This window comes from Berghia stephanieae, chromosome 15, assembly GCF_034508935.2.
Source record: "Berghia stephanieae isolate SIO BIC M18660-M18661 chromosome 15, UCSD_Bste_1.3, whole genome shotgun sequence".
Lineage (NCBI taxonomy): Eukaryota > Metazoa > Mollusca > Gastropoda > Nudibranchia > Aeolidiidae > Berghia > Berghia stephanieae.
In genome coordinates, this window is record NC_088374.1 from 2,651,893 (window position 1) to 2,661,892 (window position 10,000).

General features: G+C 33.6%; 2 protein-coding genes across 2 annotated transcripts in view; both read left to right on the forward strand.

Moving 5' to 3' along the window:
- Positions 1-10,000, forward strand: part of LOC144960739 (uncharacterized) — a 126,257-nt gene that overhangs the window by 33,589 nt on the left and 82,668 nt on the right. The window lies entirely within an intron of this gene.
- Positions 2,815-10,000, forward strand: part of LOC144960318 (mothers against decapentaplegic homolog 4-like) — a gene marked incomplete at its 3' end in the record, with an annotated part of 16,082 nt that continues 8,896 nt past the window's right edge. The window contains 1 exon segment of the mRNA XM_078893374.1: positions 2,815-3,044.

Sequence of the window (10,000 nt, forward strand, 5' to 3'; positions counted from 1 at the left end):
CCGACGTGCCATTAGACCCTTATTTATTATTATTATTATATTATTATTTTTATTATTATTATTATTATTATTATTATTATTATTATCATCATCATCATCCATCATCATCATCATCATCATCATCATCATCATCATCATCATCATCATCATCATCATCATCATCATTATTATTATTATTATTATTATTATTATTATTATTATTATTATTATTATTATTATTAATTATTATTATATATAATAATTATTATTATTATTTATTATTTATTATTATTATTATTATTATTATTATTATTATTATTATTATTATTTATTATTATTATTATTATTATTATTATTATTATTATTATTATTATTATTATCATCATTATTATTATTTATTATTATTATTATTATTATTATTATTATTATTATTATTATTATTATTATTATTATTATTATCATTATTATCATCATCATTATTATTATTATTATTATTATTATTATTATTATTATTATTATTATTAGTATTATTATTATTATTATTATTATTATTATTATTATTTATTATTATTATCATCATCTTTCATCATCATCATCATTATTACTATTGTAAAACATGGTAAAAATACACTGATATAAATGATAATGACAAATTAATGAAAGAAAAAAATGAAGAAAATGAAAGAATGATAATAATAAAAAGAACAATTACATATAAACAAATCAATAAAAAAAAGCTTTAAAGACAAAGGACATTAAAAAAAATAGATAGAAGAAAAAAAAGAGGATTGAAAAAAAAGAGGGTTGGGCTTTGAACCCAGGAACTTCCAATCAAGAGTCTAGCAGCTCAACCGCTATGCTCCTCTCGGCACACAAGGCTTTCGTGTCATTCAGACTGCAATCAACAAGGATCACACACTAGATACATTCTGTTTATATGTTTGGACTATACAATTTCTATAAGGACGAAGGGTTTACATTCGATATATATTTATTGTATGCACCATTTCACCCCTAAGCATTCTAATACGATTCAGTAGTCTGATGTCACGCGCCCGTCAACGGCGGCCATCTTGGTTCTAAACAAAGAAAATCATTACTTTTTATTCTTCAAGCTGGCTAGAACTTTTCATATGTCTTGTGACCAGAATGTGTATAAGTCAAAACATGATCAAATTTATGGGTTTTTTTTCCCTTTGGATACGCATTTATGCTCGCCGTAGAAATATTTCATACGGGCGTCGGCCATTGTTCCGATAGTTTAGAGCCAGTGTTGCTAAGTTACCATGCGTCATTAGGAAGGAAGTGACATTACGACTGTTGAATCCTATTATTCCCTGCCTCCAGACAACCATTTAGACAAGCCCTTGCGTCTCTGTTATCAACTGATGAAATATATGTTATTATATATACATACTTTTATAAAATAAAAATATAACTAATAAACTTATTTTGATGAAAAGTTCACAGCTATACACCGATTAAATCGTTTCTCGGCGATCTTTTTGTCTGTGTTACCGAACCGTAAAGTCATTGAATAGAGAGAGAGAGAGAGAGAGAGAGAGAGAGAGAGAGAGAGAGAGAGAGAGAGAGAGAGAGAGAGAGAGAGAGAGAGAGAGAGAGAGAGAGAGAGAGAGAGAGAGAGAGAGAGAGGAGAGAGAAAGAGAGAGAGAAAAAAAAAAAAAAAAAAAAAGAGAGAGAGAGAGAGAGAGAGAGAGAGAGAGAGAGAGAGAGAGAGAGAGAGCAATAGGTTTTATTCCCATACGAATCCTCTCCATTTTCACTCTTTCGTTTAAGATCATGTTATGACCAAACGAACATTTATGAAAATAGATCAATAACAAAATTTGGTGATAGATCGTTTGCTTGTTTCGGCCCCAAGATTTGGAATGAACTACCACGTGGTCTGTGGGAGTGCAAGTCTTTACCTGCCTTTAAAAAAGAATCTCAAGACACATCTTTACAGTATTTGCTTTTATTGACTCTATGAATCCTTGATTTGGCTCTGAATTTTATTTTATTTTTTTTCTAATAATAAATATTGTAAAGTGCCCAGAGCTTGTGTTTTACACGAGAATGAGCACTATATACATTATTATTATTATTATTATTATTATTATTATTATTATTATTATTATTATTATTATCATTATTATTATTATTATTATTATTATTATTATTATTATTATTATTATTATTATTATTATTATTATTATTATTATATATTATTAATATTATTATTATTATTATTATCATTATTATTATTGTTATTATTATTATTATTATTATTATTATTATTATTATTATTATTATTATTATTATTATTATTATTATTATTATTATTATTATTATATATTATAGTAATATACTTCATTGATAAAAAAACAACAAAATTTAAAAAAAAACAAAAAAAAAAAAAAAACAAAAAAAAAAACAACATGGAAATTTGTTTACAGACGTGGCATGCATGAAAATGTATAAACACAAAGTTGAGAATCTATGGCGACAATGTATACATACATATTTTAGACCTTTAGTCCGAACTTGAGTGTATATTTTTGGTAAAAAAAATTCAAAATCTGTCGGCTTTAAGAAAGTGAGAGAGTTGTAAATATAAACTCCAAGATACTTAAATTCATCAACTACTTATATTTTCTAGTAATAATAGTAGTAAAGTTGTTATGAAGACAATTCAGTTTTGATAAGTTTGGTCACATATTATTGTTGGTAAATGAATTTCTAATAGTGAATGAATTAATAAAAAATCGAGTTTATAATATCGTTTGTTTTTTGTTTCTTTTTCTTAACGAAGCCCGGAAGCGGTAGTACGAAATCGTGTTTTTGCGCAGAAGTTTTATGCGCAAGTGTTTATTTAGATTTGGTGAAAGCACAGAAAAAAGAGAAATCCTAATTTTGCCGACTAGCCTACAGTCAGCCTACAGATTACATTTATTTCCCTTTGCTTGCATTTTTTCATAAAATGCAAAATTTAGACGTAATAAAGTGTTTATACCAATGAGTATATTCGCACAAATGGCTTGCAACCATATATCTGCAAGTTAATGGTAAGTATTTATAATACAGACCTCGCGGTAGCAGCAGGCCGACAGCGACACAATGTCAATGTTCGGTTTCTGCTGGCGTCTCAAAGTCTGGATCAAAATTGTGGGACATACAGGGCTAGTTTTATTTGCGTTATTAATATTTTCTTGAAATAATTTTCCTTTAGTTATTAATACCATATTATCATTATGTCTTTGAATCAAATGGGTTATATTGTTAGATCTGTAATCACATGGTGAATGTGAGATTGGAGATCGAGACCTGTTGCTCATTTTTATTCGTGATCGTGGTTATGCCTCTATGATAAGAAGAGACTGAGATACTTTCGTAACAAAACGGTCCCTGCCTAGCCGAGTGATTTTACCGGTTTTCTTCGCGCTAATACTAATAGTGAATTAGGAAGGACTTCTGTAGTTTCACAGCACCTCCTAAAGAGGGGATTTTTTGAGCGGGTTGCGATTGATAAGAGAAAAGGATGGCTGTCACTGTCATTATCCCCAGACACCTGTCTGGGGATAACGAATTTTCATTATTCCCAGAAACATATTTGAAATTCTGCTCTTTTAAACAATTATCCACATTCCGGAATATGGAATGTTTCCAAATGCAATAGAAATAAGGAAAGTTAATAAAATATCTAAAATAAAAATGGGAGACATTCCATAAGCTACTACATCCCAAGTATTCTTGTTCTAGTGGGGGGTTTGGGAAGGGGGAAACTTTTTTAAAAAAAAGTCTCCCCCCCTCCCAAATCCCCTACACTAGAACTTCTGGGAGGGGGTAGACTTTAAAAAAAAAGTTTCCCCCCTCCCAAATCCCCTCTAGAACATCGGAAGAAGACTTGGGATGCAGTAGCTTATGGAAGTTCTCCCATAAAAACATAAAATTAACCAACATTAAATTAGTTGTTACTCCATATACACAATATACGTCGACTTCGAAGTGGGTGTTATGGCCGAATGGTTTAGTCATCTGCCCTGGAAGTTTTACCAGAATCGACGTTGCGGGTTCAAATCCTGGTTCCACCACTTTAAAAAAAAAATTTAAAAATTCCGTCTTCTTTTTACAGAACATTGCAAGGAATAAATGTCTCATCCATCCTCCCCCCACCACTTTTTTTTTAAAACTCTCTCTCTCTCTCTCTCTCTCTCTCTCTCTCTCTCTCTCTCTCTCTCTCTCTCTCTCTCTCTCTCTTGGTTCCTTTCTAGTTTATAGCAAATTGTCATATTCGTCCCCACTCCGATCTCAAAAAGTGTCTAAAAAGAATAAATAATGAAAAAGCAAACAAACAAAAATATTCAGAGAACGACCAAATGGGCAGATAGAGGAGAAAAAAGCAAACAATAATTTTTTTTAAAAATAAAAACAATTTTAACAAATTCATGCTCAGAAACGTAACTAAATGCCAAAAAAGAAAAGACTCGCACAAAAAAAAAAAAAAAAAAAGAATAAAAATAAAAAGAGCAAAGAGGGGGGGGGGGGGGGGGGGGGGGGGGGCTGAAAGATGTGATATTCCTAATTTTTGTCTCAAAATCCTTTTTTTCGGGCGTCCTCCTGATTCCACTTTTGGAATGTGAAGGGTTGACAGGTCTGAGTAATATTTATTGGACATTGAAGCTAAATGAAAGTCCACAAAGGCAAAATTAAGCTTAAGTAATATAAAAAAAGTGCTGTGAAACTAAGGAAGACCTGTCGTGAAGTACTATTAGCAGCCAATTTTAACAGTTGTATTTGTATTAGTTTTAGTAGTATTATCAAAATCATACAGTTAACCAATAATCTGTCATCTGTATTTTTTGCCAAATTGGGACCTAAAATTTGCCAAAATTTGCCAAGAAATTTGTCAAAAAGCAAGATTTGTCTAAAAATTTGCCGAAGAGAACTAAGCGTTTCAGTACAAATTAACACGCAATACAGAAAAAAAAATTTATAAAAGACAATTTATTACATTTAAGGAGGCTACATTATGAATAGCGTTGTTACAAAGATTTTAAAGGATCATTATCCGTAGAGAGTGGCTTCCATTGGTTTGGGCCCAGGCAAAGCTGCAACATTTCTCAAGTTTCGCACTTTTTTTTTTGTTATTTTGTTATTTTGTTTTCGCTTCTTTTTTTTTCCCAAAATTTGCCACGCTATTTGCCAATTTTCCCAAAATTTGCCACGATTTGCCAATTTTGGGAAATTTGCGGATTGCCCTGATATTTGCGGCCGCAAAAAATGCAGATGACAGAATAATAAATCAGTAGATGTGTAGAGTGGGTTACTATGTACACACAATATGCGTCGACTTTCATGTGCATGTCTGGTCGATTGGTTAAATCGTCTGCATTAGAAGGCTTGTCAGAATCGACTCTGTGGGTTCGAATCCTGGTTCCGCCATTTTTTTTGTTTCCTCCCGTCTCCTTTATACATAGCGTTGCAAATGATAAACGTCCCATCCACCCCTCTTCCCCCCCCCCTTTTTTTTTTTTTTAAATAAAAAATATTTTCTTTCTCAACTCTCTCTCTCTCTCTCTCTCTCTCTCTCTCTCTCTCTCTCTCTCTCTCTCTCTCTCTCTCTCTCTCTATCTCTATCTATCTTTTGGTTCTTTTCTAGCAAATTGTCATAATTTGTCCCAACTCTGATTGCAAAATGTATATTCTAAAAAAAATAAAAATAGTTAAAATGCAAACAAACAGAAATAATCAGCGAGCGATCAAATGGTTAGATAGGGAAGAAGAGAAAAGGAAAAAATATTTTAAAAACAAAAACAAAACAATTTAAGAAATTAATGCCCAGAAACGGAACAAGGCCAAACAAAAAAGGAGAAAAGAATAGACTCGCCCAATACAAACAAAAAAGAGAAAGAGAGGTTATATTTTGGTGTTTGTCTTTTGTATGTTTTTTTTTTGCATTTCTTTTTTTTTTTTTTTTTGTGGTCAAATTTCAAACCAGGCCTGTAAATAAGCCGTCATTTCCGGCTATTTCGCTCCGCCATGGGGGGAATTAAAATTTTTCATTTTGTTTCACAGCCTATTGAATTGGTAAAATTCTAAGAAAATATTCCGGGAAATGGGGATCTTTGCTCATGTTGTATTGAAAAAGCTTTGGCTTCAGGGGGTACGTTGTCACCTTGACCCCTGACCCCCTACCAGGGTTCTGCCTTGGACCCAGACCCAAACGTCTTGCGGATTTTCAGGCAGTTTTTTCAGGGGGCAGATGCAGGCCTGTTAATGTTAAAATCTTTCTCTTTAATTAAACAGGTATGTGAATAATTAGTATATAGTGAATGGATTTTTGTTAATATATTTCTGTTCAAAGCTTTTCACCATGCGACTGATTATCTCAGGGAAGCATTCATGTGACCATCACAATCGAATAGAAATGCATAATGTTGAGAAAAATTAGCATAGAGGGTGAAAGCATGGCATTAAAAATAAAACAGATGGTTCTCTGTGCTATTTTTACAGACCTTATCTCGCTCGTCCAACCTTTGCATTTAGGTCACCAAGCATTATAGTTCGAAGTGACTATTCTCACCCCCCTAGTCTAGGATGCTAGTCTTCATAATAGTAGTCCACAATTGTTGTATGTTTAATCCAAAGGTTGTAATGCAGTAATTTGTTAAGTTTCTTGTCACAAGTTGCACAATTAAAAAAAAAAAATCAATCAAATTCAAATCGCAAATAGCCGGCGACGTTTTTTTCGGTAATCCAATCGGCCCGGGGGGGGGGGGGGGTAGGTGAGATTAGAGGCAGCCATTATAGTTATAGGTACATCATGCTTCGGAGTCTCTTGTACTGTTTGATTTAGCTTGTCATAGAAGCTTTATTTCTCGTCCTCTCACTCTTGTTCTCTTGTGGCATCGAATAATTAATTACTGTCAATTTAGCATTTTTGAGTTGAATTTTTCCTCGAACAATCGTTCTCCCGTTGGCTTCAATTCTTGTAGAGTCTTTCTAGTTTGCTTTTTAAAAATTTTTTTATAATAGACGGGTACGTCGTTTAAATGTGAAAATAGTCCTGAGAGCCAACTTTAGGGGACTGTAAAAATTGCCACTGATTTGATATATATACATATATTTTCTAATATATTCATATAAAGGCAAATTACCCGTTATGTTTGATGAACCCATATTTCCGAAGATGCCAAGTGTCAAAGTTTTGAAATCTGTCAGTAATAGTAATAGTGAAATATGACTCGGGGGGATCGGTAGTCCACCTCTGTCCCCTTTCTGATTATGTATTGGAAAAGTAAGAGAGAAAAAATATCTGTCTCGGAAAGAAGTAAAAAGTAATTTCTGCAATATATCCAATGTGGCAACCTGGTTGCTAGTTAAAGCAGGGACCACTTTTTTAATGATAGTACTTTCACAGACGCCGGGTACTTCAATAACATTTTCAAACTCCAAAATATCTTAACTTGACCCAATCAGATGGATGGAATATAATAAACTTAATAATGATAATGATATACTTATACATAGCACCCATTAATCCACTAACAAGTGCTCTATGGCGCTTTACAATCACTCAGACTATATAAACTAGCATTCACACTGACACACATACACTCATACACCCACATATGAAGACTTCTCCGTGTCCACATACACAACCTCTTTACATACACACTACTATCGTAAATTAAAACATAAAGCATATTTTAATTGTCGAATATGAAATATTTAATTTGGTTTCTCTACAAAAACTGTTCCAGGGTAATTGATATTTTTCTGTTAAAAATTTAAAGCAGTCAATTTTACAGAGAGAATCACTTGGCCCTTTGATAACATTTTCAAACTCAGAACATCTTAATTTGACTCAGTCAGATGGATAGGACTTGAAATAACATTTAATTTGATACCTTATTTGTTCCTCTACGACAAATGGTTCCATCCAGAGTGATTGATATTTTTCTGTAGTCAAATGTGCAGTACTAGGGAGAATCTGTGGTCTCACTTCTGCCACAAAACCTGCTTCTTGCTGCGATCGGGAATGTTTGGATTTTGCAGTGGAATTAAAAGTAGTCCTTAAGAGCCATTGGCCCCGCTCATGGAGTTTATCTCATGTTTCTATAGCGTGAAATGGACAATAGTAATTGTTTGCTCTCATTTGGATAGGATGCTAGTCCATCGTAGCATACTATCCGCCAAATCTAACACGACTCATTCACTGCTGGGTGGATAGGGAGGGGGGGGGGAGGGGCTGAAAAAATCTCGACTGCACCCGGGATCGATCTCGGTCCCTTTGCATGTGAAGCGAGTGCTCTACCAACTGAACTATCTGCACCCCCAGTGGAATTGGCCCACTTCTTATTTTCAGTAAAAATGGCAAGTGTTGGGTATCAGTATCCTTTTAAAGCTCAGGAAAAGCTATATTTTCATATAAGTCATTGGATGTGTCTAGTAGGGAGACCAAAGTCTTGGTCTCTGAGGCAAAACAGACAATTTTGGATAGGGAGACCAAAGTCTTGGTCTCTTAGGCAAAACAGACAATTTTGGATAGGGAGACCAAGATGTTGGCTTCTCTCGAGGTCAAACCGTGTTTTCGTGTATATGGCACTGTTTCTTTCTGTACTACTACTACGACGACGAGACTACTACGTACTACTACACTAACTACTACTACTACACTACTACTACTACACACACTACTATACTACTACTACTACTACTACTACTACTACTACTAACTACTACGACTACTACTACTACTACTACTACTACTACTACTACTACTACTACTACTACTACTACTACTACTACTACTAACTACTACTACTACTACTACTACTACTACTACTACTACTTACTACTACTACTACTACTACTACTACTACTACTACTACTACTCTACTACTACTACTACTACACTACTAACTACTACTACACTACTACTACTACTACTACTACTACTACTACTACTACTACTACAACTACTACTACTACTACTACGACTACTACTACGACTACTACTACTACTATTACTACTACTACTACTACTACGACTACTACTACTACTACTACTACTACTACTACTACTACTACTACCAGGCGTGCCTACCCACATTTTCAAATTTCAGGGACATTTTATGAATAAAACCTCAATTTTCAGATTGATGATGATGAATGTGGTGGTGGTGGTGGTAGTGGAGCTGATGTTAAATGTGGTGGTGATGATGGTGACAGCTGTTGTTTGGTGGAGTGAGCTTTTTCTTTCTTCTGTATAGATTAAGTGTGATACAGACCTAGACCCATCACGTTTGTACATATGGAAAAATTCAATTGCACACCAAATTGTCGACACAATGTAATATGGAAGACTTACAACCTGTGACCACAGAATTCGTTAAGATTTATTATTTAACCCTGGGGTAGGCCGATAAAGTTGTGTACATGTTATTGTGACATTTGGGCATATTGATCGGTGGGCTGGGGCGATAAAATTGCTTACACAATGTTGTGACACTTGGGCCTGTCTGGTGAACACTGGCGGATAAGCATATTTTTAAATATTTTGTCCAGTTCAAATACAGCTAGTTCAAAACAGCCCATGCCCAAACATTTTAAACCTTTATCTTCCTTAACTCTCTCGAGTTCACCCTCATTGAAAATCGAACATATTTGTTTGATTTTCCATGCATATGAACTCTAGAGAGTTAAGAGATGTTTGGACGGTATTGGTTATCTTAGTTAATCAATACAATGAAATATTGGAACTGGCTAATTGAGTGTTGACTGTGTGAATTCCACTGTATCATTTAGCCTACAGTTTGTTCTTTTTTAAAATTCTGGTCAAAATGAAATTAATCTGTTTTGCAAGTGTATTACACATGATATTTACCAACAGTGCTGATAAAATGATAAGAATTTTACCTTTAGAAAGGCCCATTGACATTATCATGATCCATTGCTCTACTCACCACGCAAAATCCCCCGTTTGAATTGTGTTTTGATTCTCTTCTAGCATCGCCAG